At 39.0% G+C, this 19,336-nt stretch overlaps 1 long non-coding RNA gene across 1 annotated transcript in view; it reads right to left on the reverse strand.

Annotated features, from left to right (window-relative positions):
• The window catches only part of LOC113631791 (uncharacterized), a 93,396-nt gene that overhangs the window by 63,070 nt on the left and 10,990 nt on the right, over nucleotides 1-19,336 (reverse strand). The window contains exons 3-4 of the long non-coding RNA XR_003437570.1: nucleotides 15,735-15,863; nucleotides 12,422-12,494 (exon numbers count right to left, since the gene is read on the reverse strand). This is a non-coding gene — a long non-coding RNA (uncharacterized LOC113631791). The remainder of the gene's footprint in view (nucleotides 1-12,421; nucleotides 12,495-15,734; nucleotides 15,864-19,336) is intronic.

Genomic DNA, 19,336 nt, shown 5'->3' on the forward strand with positions numbered 1-19,336 from the left:
ATTTCCAAAATGTCATTAAGTATTACATTTAGTGATATAACAAAACCACATGCCAGGTAGAACATTGCCTGTAGGACTCATGGTTGGTGATGCCTGGATGATCCAGATAAGGAAGCAATATTGCTTTAAGCCACAACAGCTCTCAACAGTGTCACTGGTCACAGGGAGAGAGGCAAATTCACAGGCAGCACCGTGGGAGTTAATGAATGGCTGACCAGATGGTGCCTGTCAGAAGGTGTTGACTCTTTAGACAACTGGGACTGTTTCTTGGAAGTAAATGAGAGGTGCAACAGAAACGGACTGCATCTCAATCACACAGAAGCAGAGAGGCCCACTGTTAATGAAAATGATCACATTGCCGGCATATTTTTCTTCTTATGATTTTTTGTTTGTTTTACATGATAGACATGGAGGAGGGTCTAGCTGAAAATATACTATTCATAGTAAGTTATGCTATGGAGTAAATATGAAAAGCTATATATAAACTGCATATTGGTATTCTTAATTAGGAAATATCAAATAGAACAAGGAAAAACTCTGAAATAATGGTAAACTTGCCTGGAATTAATAAGGGTATTTCAATGACTATACCATGCACTGCTTAGAAAGAAGTAATCGTGGAAACACAATGACCTGCCGATGTTACTGAAAGACATTCGAACGGCAGAGCTCACTAAGGACACGCCGGCACTTCTGACCTTCTAACATAACACAAAGAAACCACTCTTCCCAGTTTGACCATTTTCATTTGTTGCTTTTTGCAACAGGTGAAATTTTCCTATTACATGCTCACTGATGTGTAAACCCTGACACTCAGTGATAACTTCCTAGCAGGTAGAACCAGAAGGAAACTTCATTGACTTTTTGTTGTGATCCGAGAACATTCCATCTGTTGTGTTACCGTCAGGTACTGCAAGAAATCAACTATATAAATGCCAACCCTAAACTACGGGTAGGCAGTTGGATCGAAGTGAAGAAGTCAGCAGATCGGACGATCCACTTATTGGCTATATGACGTCAGACAGGTGCTTAACCTCTCCGTGCCTCGTTTCCTGGTTGTAGTGAAGATTATGTGAAATGAATGAAAGAAGCTTGACGTAGAAGCTGGCATGAAATGAAAGCTCATATGAATTGCTCTTCCTTCCTGACTACAGAGAGCACTCCGTCACGTTCATTCATTCATTTCGTTCTTGTTTTTCCATTCTCCTTGATTGCCAACTGTGCATCTGTTTTCAACCTTGCATCACCCTGAAAAGCCTTCTAGAACTTCAGAGATGTATCCAGAAATTTGCCTTGTTTGTTATCTAGCAAAGGAAGCAATGACTATATGAGGATGATATGGAGATACTGACTATCAATACTATCATCTTTTGCTGCTAGACTCAACTCCCTCAGCAGGGGTCGATGCTGCTTGGGGGGTTTTTCCATTACAATGTCCTCTGGGCTGGGTATTGAGCAATTCTTGGGGGCAGAGCTTTCTCGCAGAGAGTTTAAACAATGCAGTCAGCAGAAATAGGTAAAGCTAGCGCTGACCAAGATATGTGTCATTTCTCTTCTTTCTCTTTTAGATGTGTTTTTTTTATTTGTTGGTTGTGAGATGTGCATCTGATTACATACACATACACGTTTCTCATTGCATAGGTTTGCCCACTCACTCAGCCTCCACCTCCACCTGCATGAAAGACTGATGTAACTATCAAGATGTGGAACTAGTTGTTTTGATCACAATAACAATGGCATATTTTTGTTTCCAATAGACTTAATAATGAAATAGAATGAATAACAGAATGAGAAAGATTTTGACAATTTGTACACGTGCATTCTAAAAGCAAAGGAAGGCAAAGAGAATACTGAACTCAGACATGAACATTCAATGGCACAACACAATTAGCATGGCTTAGAATACAGAGGTGATGCTGACGCTGTTTACAACACTAGTTCAGCCAACCTGGAATATGATGTGTAGTGACCACTGTTTAACCATGGACTTGAAAATGTTATTGTATCTATCTCAGAAAAGTCTCCAGCTTTTAAAACTTACCTAAATTCCAACTTCAGACATTCAACCATGAGGCAAATATCCTAAATGCTAATTCTGAGAGACCAGAATTCTCCTGATACTATTGGTGAGTTTGAGTTGAGTCAGGTCATTGTCAGTCTTTTGCAGACAATGACCTGTGGACAGTATTACTAATATCAAAAAGCAACAATATTTCTACATATTTGTCTCATGTCACGCTTCTCTCAATACCATCCTTTTATCTGTCTCACCAGTGTCACTAGTGAGACAAGCATTAAGACCAAGTACATTCAGCACTGCTGAGGATTTTCACTTTGAGAGCAATGCATGCATCACTGCAAATCAGTTGGCCTCCTAACTCTAACCCAATAGATTTGTCATATATCCATAAGTACCATTTAAAGAACTAAAAGTGATTCCCTCACAAACATTTGCAGACCACCTATATCTAGTTATTTAGAACGATATGTGCACATTGCTTGCGAGATGGCCATCACAAACATGAAACTAAGATATATATGTGTCAAATAGAAGTTGAATTTTAATACAGCTTTCCTCCCTAAAGAGCCGTGATTTTCACATTTCAAGTTCCAAACCAGGTTTAGCTCCATCTTGATTGCTAATTTCCCATTAGGGCAACAGCTTGTCTCCATTGGGCTAAAAAGACAGAGAATTGAGACAATGCTCTGGATCATTTGGGCCAAAATCCACTCTAGCTTCATATATTTGTGCCGAATAGCATTTTGGCCTCATTTCTCTTTTTCACTTTGCATTTGCAGACCCAAGTAAAGAAGAATTAAATACTGAGAGATGATGATGTCAGTTAGAGTATTATTAGGCCAGGCTGTAAGAAGACACTCAAATTAGCTAGTGTAAATCATTCATCATGGCTCATCGAATGAGACTGAGCAATTTAAATACAGGAATTTCTGGTCTTCTGCCCCACCACGGTAAAGCCACTTATATTTAGGTCAAGTAAATGTCTAACTTCTAAGTCCAGTGACTAGAGTAAATGTCCCTGTCACCCAAGCCTGTCCTCATCCCCTGCTCCCTGAAATTTTCCCAAACTGCCTAAGAATTCCTAAAATTCCTTTCACGTGGGGCAAAGTTTTTCATTTCAAAATGTCACTGGGAAGAAGCTATGTGTTTACTCATTTTTATATTAAGGGATGGATATCCGTAGGGGGGTAGCTCCTCCTTATTACAATGTAGAGCTGTTAGAACTCAGCACTGGAAGAACAGTATCCTAGTGAAGAAGGTTGGCCTCTCGGGGTGTTGGTTCTCCCTCACCCCACCCTTCACCAGAGTTTCACCTCTTTGAAGTTCTCTTCTTTCAGTTTCCATAGCCACCCCTATGCTGACCCCCAGAAACGCCATGCTCCCCTTTGATATTCTAGGCCACGCATGACTAAAACCTCTTTTCTCAGTGTCTCTTAGCATAGCTGATACTGACTAGAATACTCAAGTCTTTATTCTATATTAAAGTTCAATGCTGATGAGGGCAGGGGAAATGGAGGAAACAAGAAATGGAAGGAAGAAAGAGAACGAACAGTCTAGGACTCTTTGTCTAGAAGGTTTCCATGCCTAGGAGCTATGTCCTTTCATTCTCACATCAATCATATAAGGGAGCTTTTATTTTTCACGCTTTATAAATGGTACAACAAGATGCAGAGAGATTTAATAACTCGCCCAAGATCAACCGTTGGTAAATGGCAAAGCTGGACTCCAAACCCAGGTGTGCAGGACCTTAGGCGCATACACCTGGATCATGCAGAGCCCCAAAGGATGCCCACAGCTTCCAGGTTAAGTTGCTTGGGATTCCTAACTCCCCATACCCACCCTATTCTGTAAGGAGAGTACCTCGCCAATATCTGATTAAGTTCATGCGTAAAACCAAGAGAATCATCCCGCAGCTGCCCTGGATTTGACCCTCTGGTTTCTGACTGTCCAGCCTGAGACACTCCTTTCAAGGTGACTGGTTCTCACTTAAATCCAGTAGGTCCCTGCCCTTTACAAACAGAACACAAAACAACAGCACCTTTTAGCCATACAACCTTCCACATGACTTCCACACAAGAGTTACACACAAATGTAATAATAGAGTGCTTCCCCTCAAACAATAGTCTTCTATTGTTTTCGGAGGCAGGTACTGGGTACAAAAAGGAGGAAGAATGTAGTGGAAGCCATTGTAAGCATATACAGGTTAAAGGAAGAGCAGGCTGGGGTAATGCCAATCAGTCCCTTTCCCCCTTTCTCTGCTAAGAGCCTGCTCATTTCTGAAGGCTCATCACAGATTCTTCCTCGTCATGGAGTTTTTTTCTGATGTCTCCATGTGGTCCAAATGTACCCATTGTCTCATCTTGTAACATTTTGTTTATACCTTTATTACTGCCCTAGAATTATGCTGTATCATGGTATTATTAGTTGGTTTTGGTCTTCTACCCCAAGTAAAGTAAAAAGCTCCTTTGAGGAAGGGCTGTGCCTTATCTCACATAGTTCTTGAGGCACGTTAGAGCCAGTAACAGCAGTAATAATACTAAGAGTAATGGGCAGCATTTATTGAGTACTTACCTTGAGTGTCCCAGCCTCACAACCCTTAAGATAAGGGTTACCAGTCCTTTTTTAGATGTAGGAACCAAGGTTCTAAATAGCTAAACAACTTCCCCAAAGTCATGCAACCAATATATGGCTTCAATCTCACATCTGACTAATCCCCAGAGGATGTTTTTTTTTTTTTCCAGTGACCACTAAATAAGTGTTTACTGAAAGAATAAGGATAGTAAAACTTCACCTGCTTCCCAATTTTGTTCTGTAAATGGCCCAAAGTAAATCAACAGGCAGAAGAGGTGTTTTGGTTGTTGTTTTTACTATCTAATATGGCCCTAAGTGAACCCCATTTCACAGGCTTGTATTTCCAAGATGCTCAAACATAAAAGTCTATGAATATTACGAATATAAAAATAAAGAGGAGAATGTAAGAAAAGGTAAAGGTGATCAAAGTGTATAAACTTCCAGTTATAAGATAAGTAATTCCTAGAGATGTAATGTATAGCATGGTGACTATAATTAACAATATTATATATTTGAAAGTTGAAGAGAGAATAGATCTTAGAAGTTCTCATCACCAAAAAGAAGAAAAAAAGTTGTAACTGTGTGGTGATGGATGTTAACTAAACTTATTGTGGTAATCATTTTGCAATATATAAATCATTGCAAATCATCAAATCATTATATTGTATACTTAAAACCAATACAAGTTTATATGTCAATTATATCTCAATAAAAATAAATATGTATCTAAAGATATAATTTTTTTTAAATCTTTATCTCTGTCAGGATTCAGGTGCCCCTTCTTATACTGAAAAGACTCTTATCTCCTAGCAAGCCAGCCAACTCACCAGTATTACATGATGGTCAGTCTCTGTCAACTTCTACAGATGCTCTGTAGATGCTCAAATCCTGTGGGAAAGGGTAAAACGAATCTGAGAATTTTCTGAGATCCATATTAGTATGTATTAAGTGATGTGAATTCAGTATTGTCATTTTTTAATGGAATGAAAAGTCTGTAAGGGAACTAAGTAGTCTTCAGGTTATTTACTGTGGGAAAAAAAATAATTCTTCATCCCTCAATGAATCTTCATGGCACTGCACACAAAATCTGCTTACCAGAGGTCAGTGCTATGAATGTTAAATGACTTCTGTGTGAGAATACTTAGATTTATCCTTGCTTTCTATACAAAGACTGCCCCTGTTCCACTGAGGCAGAGACGAGTCTTATACCTGGTGAAAATATTAATCAGACATGAACAGATGAACAATGAGGGATATGGAACTGCCATTACTAATGGTGGAGAAATTAGAAGCAGAGAAAGAAAAATACAGGTAATAAAGTCACACAAAAACACATAAGCACATACTTGGGAGAGGAGATAGGAAAAGAGTTATCATGTTCATTATATTGTGAACAGGGCAATTGGTAACTTATATAATAGCCAAAATGATGATTAATCTCAATTGATATTATAAGGTTAAAAAATGGTTTTTGCCCATTTGCTCAATCAACTAATCAAATTAGTTTGTTCTAACAACTTATCTTGGGTCGTTAATTATTAACCGTGTTAGGCTGTTGCAAGGGAAAAACTAAAAGATACTTATTTTCCTCAGGCTTTCAGTCTCCTACACTGCACATTTTTTACATGCTTACCCTGTGCCAGGCACTGTTCCCAACTCCCTTTGTCCCACTAGACCAAGAAATCCTTGAGTGTAGGAATGTGAAAAAACCATTATGACACAGCATGGTCAGTACTAATCAGAAGGATGGCCTTCTGGGAAAGCTTCCCAGAAGAAATATTGATTGAGATGATCTTGAATAACGGGTAAATGTTATGTATTGGAGGCAACAAGGGCCTGAAGACAGAATGCCACTTTTAGAAAACAGTAAGAGAGTCCACATGATGGAAGAGCAGCATCTTTGAGGAAATAGAAGTTGAGGTAGCTAGAGTGGGGGGTAGGGGCCATGCACAAAGGGTCTCAGATGCTATGATCTGTAACTGGGACTTTATCCCATCAGTGATGGAGAAATACTAAGGAAAAAAAACGCATGCACAGAAAAATACAGCCAAGAGCATAAGGGAGCAAAACTATGAAGAGCTAATGATTAAGAGCTAAAAGTTCAGTGGGCCTGTCTTGAAGGTTGAATAAACAGAGAAATGAGAAGATCAGTCGGGGCGGACACAACAACCATTCCCAAATCCCCTTCTCTTGTCTTGCTTTCCTCCCGCTATAAAGACAAAAAATCAGGATACTGGCTTTCTAGCCTCCTTTAAGCTAAGGTTGGCCATGTGACCAGTGCCCATGAGATCCTGATCAGGCCACTGAGCTTAAGAGAAAGTCTGCAAGAGCTTCTCGCATACACAAACACAAAGGAATTGGACAAGCTACTTAAAGATTTTTCTTTCCTAATAAAGGGAAGGACTTGGGCTTCCCTGGTGGCGCAGTGGTTGAGAGTCTGCCTGCCGATGCAGGGGACGCGGATTCGTGCCCCGGTCCGGGAGGATCCCACATGCCGCGGAGCGGCTGGGCCCGTGAGCCATGGCCGCTGAGCCTGCACGTCCGGAGCCTGTGCTCCGCAACGGGAGAGGCCACAACAGGGAGAGGCCCGCATACTGCAAAAAAAAAAAAACTATTACCTAATTAGCTCTAGACCAGTTTACCGATCTTAAAAGGTCGGTAAGCACTATGTTAATAATAGTGAGTAACAAAGTCATACTGAACTAATACCACAGCAGCATTTGTAAATCCATTCTGTAACACCCTCCTTGTATTGTTACATGCTTTATTGTTTCCTTTTTCTGTGGTTGCTAATTGTTACATAGTTCTCTGCTGGGGGCTGGAATCCCTTAATACATCTCTTAGAGATTCTTAGTTTCACAGTTTCTGAAATGACAACAGAGCTAAAACAGAAGGAAATACAGTATCAAACCTCTGCTGGTGTGATTTCATATAGCTTCCTGAGAATGGTAACATTGTGTTTATCCATTTGCATATCAACTCCAACCTGTGCAGGAATATCAATTGCTCTCCATAGCTGCTCTCATCTTTGTTTTTCTGAATGTAAGGCATGCCAGTGGTGCATGCTGATGAGCTAGTATCCTCTCGCCCACACACACAGAGGAATTGTACTCATCATTGAACTTCAATCTGTTTGAGAAACAGATACCTTTTGATTTGAGGATTTGAGAGCAGGTGTAAAGTTTTCTATTAATAAAAGAAATGACAAATCAATACAAGATTTTATTTAGAACTAATGTATTTTTAATAAGTTTACTTTGACAAGTATATAATATGCTCTCATCACTGATTCTGATGAATACATTGATCGGCAAATGAGATGCTGGAATGTGGAATGCATTAGCTCAGGCGTCCTATTTCAAGGGCTTGAATTTTGATAATCAGAATCTAATCATTTAAATGCCTTTTAATTGTCAAGATTTGATCGACAAATACGATATATGCCTGAAAATACGCATTCTAAACAGAGCACGGCATAAAATCTAAAAAAAACTGGTAGCTTCTATCTGTAGGAAAAGAATCCAACAAGAGAGAAGCACTAAAAAAAGATGGCTTAAAAAATGGATCCAAGTTCTGGAACAATATAACTATAATGAGGAACAAAGGTTCAGTTTAGAGAGGACCATACCCACAGCTGCCGCCATGAAGGCCAGGACATTGTAACACTGTTCTATATTCTCAAGGCTGATAATGAGTGCTCTGGGTATCCACGTTGTGGCTACAAGAACTGCAGTTCTTTGTACATCCTGTGCAAGAAAGAATCCTTTGACTTCTGGCTGCAGCAATGATTAGCAGAATCTAGATCTGGCATCTGCTCAAAAAGACCCATCCTATTTTTAATGTGACACACTGGGATCCTGATTGCCTTATGGCCTGACATGCCCCGTTACTTTCAGGATCAAGGACTCAGCATCAAAAGTGTACTCACATTTCTAAATGTTTTAAGAACTATCTGAAATAGGCTAGGACTTCTAACATAATGAGCATATTTGTACAAACAACCTAGAGTTGCATTGGACAGAAGTGCTAAAGGAATAGAGGATAAGCTTGAAAGAGAGGTGCTCCAGCCCCACTCCAGGTAAAAAACATATTCACATTGAGCGTTCCTCTTACATTCTGGATAAAAATCCTTTTTTGACAAAGTTTAAAAACTGGTTCTAAAGTTCATGCATAAATACAAAGGACCTAGAATAACCAAAACAATGTTGGAAAAACAACAAATTTAGAGGACTAACATGGCCTGATTTCAAGACTTATTGAAAAGCTACAGTAAGAAAGTGTACGATGGTGTCAATGTAGAAAATTAAACGGATGCAATAAAGAATCCACAGAGAGACTCACATATCTATAGCCATTTGGTTTTTTGTTTGTCAATACTGGTGTAAGAAAAAATTGAATATCCATATGCAAAAAGGTAAAACTTGACCCACGTCACATCTAAAAATTATTTCAAAAATGGATTATACATTCAAATATAAAACCTAAAATTATCCAACTTCTAGAAGAAAATCTTACTGACTTTAGGTTAGGCAAATATTTTTAAACTGGGACTCAAAAAGAAAAACTTGATGGAATAGACTTCATCAAAACTGAAAATATTTGCTAAATTTGCTGTTCAAAAGGTACTGCTAAGAAAATGAAAAGGTTGGCTACAGACTGTGAGAAAATATTTTCAGAACATATATCTGATAAAGGACTTATATTCAGACTCTATTAAAAATTCTTATAACTCCATAAGAAAAGCAAACAATCCAATAAAAAAGGCAAAAGGTACTAAAGAAGACACAAGGAAGACAAATGAGCACATGAAAATTTTCAACATCAATAGTCATTAGAAAAATGTTCATTAAAACCACTAGATACCCACTAGAATGGCTAAAAGAAAGAAAATTTTCTAAAAACAGAAGATGCCAAGTGTTGGTGAAGATGTCGAGCAACTAGATTCTTATGCATGGCTTGTGGGGATGCAGAATAGAACTGCCACTTTGGAAAATAAATTGGCATGTTTTTTTATCAATTCAAATACACACATACAATATGGCCCAGCAATTCCACTCCTAAGTACTTATCCAAGAGAAATGAAAATGTGACCAAAGAGTTGTACTCAAGTTCAGAGCTGCTTTATTCATATTAATAATTGTCAAAAACTGGAAAGAACTCAAATACCCATCAACTGATGAAGGGATAAACTATTAGTGGTATATCCTTACAATGAAATATTGTTCAGCAATAGCATAGATGTTCTCAAGAGGCTTATGTTAAGTGAGAGAAGCCAGACACAAAAGACTACATATTCCCTTTAGATGAAATTCTAGAAAAGCCAGACAAAAGGATAAAAGACAATACATACATACTGCAATGATTTTTTAATATGCACAGGAAGTCAAAAGATATACATAAAAAATGTTGACAGGGATTGTCCATGAATAGGTTGGTGATTCTTTTCTTAATTATTTTCAACAATTTCCAAATTTGTATGAGAATGTACTACTTTCATAATATGGCCTTTAAGTATACAGAAAGGAATGCAAATAACACATACAAATACCTTTCCAAGGAAGGGACTGCTAGCAAATTTATCATGATAGGTAATTTGTTCCACTCTATTACATCTACCTGTTTAGTTCATGTTTTTCTTATTATTGAAGAACTTTTCAAAAATGTTTCCTCACCGTGGAAGTAATGGTCCGAATAGCTCAGCTTCCACAAAGTGCAATTCATTTCATCAAGACAACAATGGTTGGGAATACTACCTGGGCAGGTAATTCCACAACTGAATATCAGTATTGCTCAGGTATGGAACCTTTCTCATTGTAATTGGCTTCTTCAAATGCTACATTCAGTTTGACACAAAGATAGTTCCCTGTGACAACCAGCTTATTAGCGTAGTGTTTTTTTTTTTTCTTTTCTTGCGGTTCGCGGGCCTCTCACTGTTGTGGCCTCTCCCGTTGCGGAGCACAGGCTCCAGACGCGCATCGGCAGGCGGACTCTCAACCACTGCGCCACCAGGAAAGCCCTAGCGTAGTTTTAATATGAGTTAAAGGTACAAAACTATACAAGTCATTTTCTTGAAAGTAATTGCAGAATAAGACATTATCTGTTATCAAAGCATAAGAAATGTGTTGAAAAACTAACAAAGAGGACTTCCCTGGTGGCGCAGTGGTTGCGAGTACGCCTGCCGATGCACGGGACACGGGTTCGTGACCCGGTCCGGGAAGATCCCACATACCGTGGAGCGGCTGGGCCCGTAAGCCACGGCCACTGAGCCTGTGCGTCCGGAGCCTGTGTTCCGCAACGGGAGAGGCCACAACAGTGAGAGGCCCACGTTACTGCAAAAAAAAAAAAAGATACTTACAAAGAAAACTGATGCTGTGGGAAATTTTAAGAACATTTCATATTGACAACTCAAAATATGAAATGCCTGGTGCATGTTTTGGGGAATGTTCATGCAAGATAACAGACTTTGAATATAAACAAGTACCTAGAAAACATTTTTGAATTACTTCAACGGATATCTGTTCTTTTGAAAATGTACGGATTTGTGAAGTAACTACCAGTAAATACCTGAGGGGGTATAGTTATTGAGCCGAGCTACAAAGCTATGCATTTCTCCCAAAATACTCTACTTTTGCTGACAAAAATACACAATGGAAAAGGTAAAAATTTTTTGCAATTAAAAACAGCCTGTGTGAAATCAAACTCAATCACCAAACATTATACATTATATAACATTCATTTGAACCACTAACTAAAACACAAGCCATTGCTTCATCGAAGAGATAATAGCAATAATATCGAACGTTTGGTGAATTCCTAGTACATACCAATAACTATCCTAAGAATTAATGTTTTGTATTCATTTATTAAGTACTTAGACTCAGAAACAATACTTTATATCTGACTTTACTCAGAAACATTAAATTGTATGATTGGCTTTTCTTGACCACCTCTTCCTAAATCCATTATCGAAAATATTTAAATTAAGTGACAATGTGAACACTATTTTAATGTGCCTCTTGTGGAACAAATTATCTCTTTCAGACAAAGTTACCATTAATATCAGAGGAAATACACTTACCAAACATTCCTTGGTACTATTCTAATCCTACCTGATATTTTTCGACTGATCATTGCTCTACATTATACAGTACATTGTGTCCCATTTTGACAATTCTCTTTTATTTGCATTACTTATTCTATTTATTGTCACGTATTAGTGTCTATCTAGGATGTCTATTTGCTTCATTTGAAGGTGATGGTCCCTCCAAATCTAAAAGCTCCTGGAGAATAAGGGACAGTTCTAAATTATCTTTATTTTCCTGGGGCCCAGAACAGAACACTGTAAGTGGTTCAGTTGCTTTGAGCTGAAGACCGTTAAGCACTAATGCTCAGAAAGAATTTTCCTCACCTTAGGATGCAGTCTAATAACCTTGGGAGAGTCTCAGGTGTGAGGCAATATTAAAGTGCAAGGCTGTCTGCACAGGTAATTAATAGAAGGCAAGCAGGACCGGGCTTGTTCCCTGAGAAAGTTCAATCGCGGCGTCTTTAGTGGGGCAAAACCAGTTTCCAAGTACCGCATTAAATGACCTTCCTTCCTGCCCTGGCTCAAAGTAGGTGGAATTAAGAAGCATCAGACTTCTACGTGGCATGCCCAGGCCCTGCTCTGGCTCATTACTAAGTAGATAACTTCAGGCACCTCCATTTACCTTGCCTAGTCTCGTTTTCCCCTTCTGTAATTTTGAAATAACCTCAAAGGTCTTAATGAAGCAATATAAGTAAATCACTTCCTAGCCTAGGAAGCACTCAATCAATGACAACTATTATTATTACCTCTCTGTAGTCCATTGGTAGAGGAAAGCAAAGCGGATGTTTCATTTAACCGCAGACTGGTCAGCAGATGGTTCTGTTAAGGAAGAAAACAGAGGACCTCTCAAAGGCAAGTACGGCTGGATTACTTTCACCTGGTGAACCTGTAGGACACGGTAAGCCTATCAAGGGCTTCCTGTTACTGAACGCAAGTTCATGTGCCCCATGACGCACAGTGAGGCCAAACAGCAGAGAAAGGTTTACCGCAGGGCAGGGCCATGCAAAGGAGAAAAGCGGCTCCTGCCCAAAACACCCCAACTCTCTAAAGGATTTCAGCAAAGCATTTTTAAAGGCAAGGTGAGGGAGGGCGTGGTTAGTTGTTGCAAATTTCTTGGCGTCAGAATCCTTTGATCTTGCAGCTGTCCAAGTAGGTCAGGTCACGATGTTCCTGTAAACCTCCAACAAGACAAATGTTATTCTCTGTTGTGGTGCTTTTTATCTCTGTATGAACGGACTCTTAAAGGTCAGAGCCCTGAGAATAGGCTATCCCATATATTTCAGGCTATAGGCAACATTCTTTTACAAAAGGGGCAGAGCCAACATGCCCAAGCCTGAGCAACAAAGCACAAAGGTTAAAGGAAAAGGAATAGATCCAATATGGAGTCAGATTTGTTCTTACATTACTGTTCACAAAATAGTTTTTTTTCCCTGCCCCCTGGAAGGAGAGTCACTTTTTCTGAGTTGGTGGGCGTCCTGCAGGCTCCTCTTCCAGCAGCTCCAGGTGGATGTGAGCCACAGAGGCACCAGCCCAGGTTCAGCTCCAGCTGCCGTGACCTTGAGCCTTGAGCCTTCTCCCAAAAGCCCGATGGTTATAGGGTGGAGGATCCCCTTCAGGCTCCTGGTGAAGCCACATCTAGCTCAGGAGTTGGAGTTAAAGGTGGATATTTCAGGGAGAGGGGCTGGTAAAGGCAAAGAGGTGAAAGTCCCAGCGTCTAAGTAGTTCTGTGCTGCGTGGGGAGTGGGATGGATGTGGCCCAAGATCTCTGGCTTCCAAGGTTGAAAATTGGTGTCTTCCAACTCTCTGAGCCTTGGTTTCTTCAGCCAGGCACATTTTCCATCACAACCCTTGCCTTGCCTACCTCAAAATACTATTTGATAATCAGAAAAACGAAAAGACGCACAAAACTGTATTTTGGAAATATAAGTGCTCATGATTTCCTCAAGTGCCTACTTGAGAAATAGTCAAGAGATGTTTCTCTCAGGCTACTTGAGGCTCTTAGACAAGTCACTGGACTCAGCTTGTCTGGAAAATGGGAAAGACAACTCCATCTCGCTAGATTTGTGGGAGATATGAAAATACAAATACTCTCACAGCCTTCTGCAAATTCCTAGATCAGCAAAAAATGCACCTTAATTAATTAAATGTTTCTCCCAAGAGAATACCTCAAGTTTATTATATCTGAGGCATACAGAAAGAGCCAGAAATGTTTCTGATGCAATATCGAAAAGCAGAATGGGCCCTGCTGTCTCTCTCCCTGGTCCCTCCTGGCCGCATCTTTGGGTTTGTGTTTTCTCTACTCCCATACATTTTTTTCTTTAAATTTGGTTGGAGTGTGGAATCCAGTTTTGCCATTCCTTGCTCCCTCTTTTTTCTTTAGGCTGTTCTTTTCCTAACGGATTCTCCATACTCCATTAAACCCCATACTTTAGGATTAGAAAGACCAAACATTTCTCCAGGGGACCAAGCTCTGTGCTCAGCTTGACTGGCCCTGATCCCTCCCAGGTCTGCTCTGGATGTGTTTGCTCAGAGGTGGCGGAGACCTCATTCAGTTCCTGGTTCCCTTAGAGATTAGGACTGAAGGTTCGCCAAGGGTGCATTCAGCTCACACATCCCTTCAATCTCCGTAAACATTAAAATGCAGCAGGTATTATGCCTGCAAACATCTGTGCAAAACTGTTCTGCCCGTGCTGACCAAGGAAATCAAGTCCATTAGAGCCACCAGAGCTCATTCTCACTTCCAAGAAGAGAAGACTCATAAATACTAGGCAGCTGTAAACAACAAGCAAAAATTTTTTTTAAATGCATTCTCTTTGGCTTTTGAATCTCTTTGGCTTCTGAATATGAGCAAAGTCATATGGTCTTTGACATCAGAAGAATGAAATTGAGCCACTGAGAAATGAGTAGATGAGGATTTGAATAGAACAAAATATTCCAAACCTTATCAGAAAATGCTGGACCATCCCACTCTATTTTTCCTCATATCCAACATCCCCCAAACCGTATATTCTTCCCAACAACACAAAAATGGGGGGAAAGTCATTTAAAAGATGCTTAGACATTTAGCATCACACAGAGTATGAATATTAAAGCTTTAATTTATATCTAATTAAATCCCAGTGTTTTATGGGGAGGCAGCATAGCATAGCTGTTAAGACCTTGGTCTTAGAGCCCCTCTGCTCCCCAGTATCTAGTGACCTTGAGTAAAGTATTTTAATCTTTCTGAGGTAGTGGTATATGACCAGGGACATACAATGGCAATAATTTGAGTAACTCTTTTGCTATATCATTCCATGGACGGCCTCGTACCAATTCAGAGAACTCATCCTTAAGCTCCCGTTCTTCTGGAACCACTTCTAGGATCAAAATCCGTATCAGTCAGTGTTCCATTAGAGAAGAAGAACCAGTGGGAGATAGATGATAGATAAGCAGATGGGTAGATTATAGATGATAGATAAGCAGATGGGTAGATTATAGATGATAGATGAGCAGATGGGTAGATTATAGATGATAGATGAGCAGATAGGTAGATTATAGATGATAGATAAGCAGATAGGTAGATTATAGATGATAGATAAGCAGATGGGTAGATTATAGATGATAGATAAGCAGATGGGTAGATTATAGACGATAGATAAGCAGATGGGTAGATTATAGACGATAGATAAGCAGATGGGTAGATTATAGACGATAGATAAGCAGATGGGTAGATTATAGACGATAGATGAGCAGATGGGTAGATTATAGACGATAGATGAGCAGATGGGTAGATTATAGACGATAGATGAGCAGATGGGTAGATTATAGACGATAGATAAGCAGATGGGTAGATTATAGACGATAGATGAGCAGATGGGTAGATTATAGATGATAGATGAGCAGATGGGTAGATTATAGATGATAGATGAGCAGATGGGTAGATTATAGACGATAGATAAGCAGATGGGTAGATTATAGATGATAGATGAGCAGATGGGTAGATTATAGATGATAGATAAGCAGATGGGTAGATTATAGACGATAGACAGATAGATAAGTTATTACAGAGAGTGGATTGACATTTGTGAGGGCTAAATCAGCTAAGCCAGAAACCCACAGGCCCGGCCATCAGGACAGAAGCGTCATGAGCAGCACGACACTCCGTGGGCACAAGCCAGCACCGTCATCCAGGAGTAGAATGTCTTCTCTCTGAAAGGGAAACCTCAGTCAGGCCTAACTTTAAGTCCTTTCACCTGATACAGTCGGGCCCAGGAGGGCCAGATGATCCACGTAATCTCCCTCACTCAAGGTCCAGCGATTACAGTAACTAATTACATACACAAAATACCTTCACAGCATTGGTGTCTGATTGAATCACTAGTCCAATGTAGGAAGGACTAGTCTAGTGGACTCTAGTCAAGTTGACACATGAAAACATTATCACAAATGTTTAAAAACTCCAATATCTTGGGCTTCCCTGGTGGCGCAGCGGTGGAGAGTCCGCCTGCCGATGCAGGGGACACGGGTTCGTGCCCCGGTCTGGGAAGATCCCACATGCCGCGGAGCGGCTGGGCCCGTGAGCCATGGCCGCTGAGCCTGCGCGTCCGGAGCCTGTGCTCCGCAACGGGAGAGGCCGCGGCAGTGAGAGGCCCGCGTACCCCCCCAAAAAAAATCCAATACCTAGGTATAAACCTAAAAAAACACAAAATTTACAAGACCTCTGCATTGAAAACTACAGAATTACTAGGAGAACTATGTTAAAAGATGTAAATGAATGGAAAGTTATACCATGTTCGTAAATTGAAAGTCTCAATATTGTAATGCTAACAATACTCCCCAAATTTAGTGATAGGTGAACACAATCCTACTTAAATCCTTAGCAGACCCATATATATATATATATATATATATATATATATATATATACATACATATATATATATATAAATTGACAAATGAATTTTGGCAGAGGCAAAAATCACGAAAACAATCCTGAACCACAACAAAAAGCTGGATAATTTACATTCTAGATATCAAGACTTATTATAAAGATATATTAAGACAGTATAGATTGCCATAAATATCAACAGAACAGAATAGAATTCAGAAACTGAAACATACATATGAGGTCACTTGATTTAGGACAAAGGGGCCACTCACTGCAATGCACTGGGGAAATGATAGAATTTTCTACAAATGGTTCTGGGTCAATTGGATAGCCATGGAAAAAAGTAAATCTTTATTCTTACCTCATATTATACACACACAAAAACCTGTCCCAGAGGGACTGTAGATCTAAACGTGAAAGGTAAAACAATAAACCTTTTAGAAGAAAACACATGAGAATATCTTCATGACCTTGGAGTAGGACACGATAAGCACTAACTGTAAAAGTATGTATATTTTTACATTTGTGTGTATATATATATATATATATAAAATTTAAGAATTTCTATTCATCAAAGGGCACCATTAAGAACAGAAGAGAATGTAGAAATAGACCCACACCTATATAGTCAATTGATTTTGGCAAATATGCCAAGAGAATTCAATGGGAAAAGGAAAATATTTTCAACAAATGGTACTGAAATTATTGACTCACCCTATGCAAAGAAAAAAAAAATCAACTCCTACCTCACGCTTTATTTAAAAAAAAAAAAGACAAAACCCTCAGGATGTATCATACACCAGATGATAATGGCCTAGTTTCTGATCTGAATGCTGATTATAGGGTTGTGTATGCTTTGTGAAAATGTTTCAAGCCATACACTACAGTTCTGCGTGTATACTACACTTCTATAAAAAAATATTGTGTGTGTGTGGATAAATAGACGGATTGTATATACTTTACTTAAAGCCCTAACCTACGTGCTATTATTATAAACTATCTCTAATCCACACCCTGGTTCCACAAGGAAGAAATCTCCCCTACCTTTAACTTTAGTAGTATTTATTTGTGTCGTAGACATTTGGGCTGCTATAACAAAAATGCCACAGACTGCGTGGTTTATAAACAACAGAAATTGATTTCTCACTGTTCTGGAAGCTGGAAGTCCAAGATCAGGGTGCTCACATGGTCGGGTTCAGGGACCCAATCTTATCCATCTTTGTATGTCCCATACCAATTGCACATCTTTACTTTGGGTGTACACACAGTACTCACAAATTATATATAAACCCAGATTTTTGGTAGATAAATAAATAAACCTAACTGAATACTTTGAAATCAAAAAAGCATCATTTTAAGCCTATCCTTGCTTTGAACTCACACACTGCCAGAAAAAGTAAGAAATTTCTTCTCCTTCTTTCCTCGTTCCCACCCTTTCTACTAACAACAATAACAACAACAATAATATTGCTTAGTAAATTATAGACAATTTCTATGTTTAATCATCTTCATATCAACATACTTTCTCTACTTGTCACACACTAGATTACACATGATCATATTCCATCACAAAAGTGACATCTCTTTTGTGGAAAATTTGTTTCTTTTGACTCTTCTGTGCCCTGGTATGTTTGAACATAAATACTCATGATCATCCAGGGTTAATAGGCCCCAGGTAAGTGTCATGCCCATTATTAACCCTGCCCTTTTGCTTATGAATCTCTCTAAATATTTCAGGATTGCAAATACACTTTCTTTCACATGAACTCCAGTTGATTGATAGGGATATATTGGGGTCCTGTACTGAGAAAGATTCTAAAGTTACCTTCAGTAGCAGCAATAAAATTAGTAAAGGAGATTGGACAAGTGGTACACATACTACATATTTGCCACCCCTTTTCCACGGCCTTTAATTATTTAATCCCTAAGTGAAAATTGAAATAGTCACTCTTTTATTCATTAGTTCTTCCACCCATTCAAGATATACTTTTGAGCACTGACTACACTAGGCTCCTAAGAGCCAGTATGATTAGAGAATTAGCTAAGTGCTCTAGAACATTACCTCATAGGGCCTTATAAACAAGATATTCTTTTTATGGTTTGTACCATCATTTTAACAGTGTCGATTAATGATATTTCATAACACTTCTCTTTGTTTAAAAAAATGTATTGTGTTTTAAACATTATGATATCTCATTCACCTTATATAACATTCCTGTTAATTGCAAAGACATATTCCTATACCCATTTGACAAATAAGAAACTGAGTCATAATAGAGCATAATGTACCAAACCAGAGAGCTGAATCTGGGTTTCTCTAACCATAGAATGTTAGATAAGAAAAATGTGCTGATGATCATTCTAGTATTTCTACAATAATGTTTTGTTTTTGTGACTTCCCAAGAGAAGTCCCTTTCATGATCTTTTTCTGCTCATTCACTGCATGCTTAGACTTTGCTAAGTATGAAAAGGCCAGCATTCAAACACAGGCAGGGAGTAAATTCAAATAAAATTGAGAAGCTGGCCCCAGAATTGTAATTTTAATTTTCTTCTAGAAATGCAGAGCTTAAATAGTTGTATTTTCTCCTTTCCTTCCCTTCAAGTTGAGTTTGCTTTTTGATATGTGTTCAACAAGCATACACACATGCTGATTACCCTTCGTACCTGCTAAGTTGGAGAAAAGGAGTATGTGAGTGAGTGTGTGTGTGTGTGTGTGTGTCCAATAGGAAGTAAAGAGAGAAAGAAAACTTATACAGAAATCACACAAGAACATAGCTTGGTGTTGCTATTCTCA

The sequence above is a fragment of the Aethalodelphis obliquidens genome, unplaced genomic scaffold (genome assembly GCF_003676395.1).
Source record: "Aethalodelphis obliquidens isolate GAN/ISIS:26980383/991018 unplaced genomic scaffold, ASM367639v1 scaffold34, whole genome shotgun sequence".
NCBI classification, from domain to species: Eukaryota; Metazoa; Chordata; class Mammalia; order Artiodactyla; family Delphinidae; genus Aethalodelphis; species Aethalodelphis obliquidens.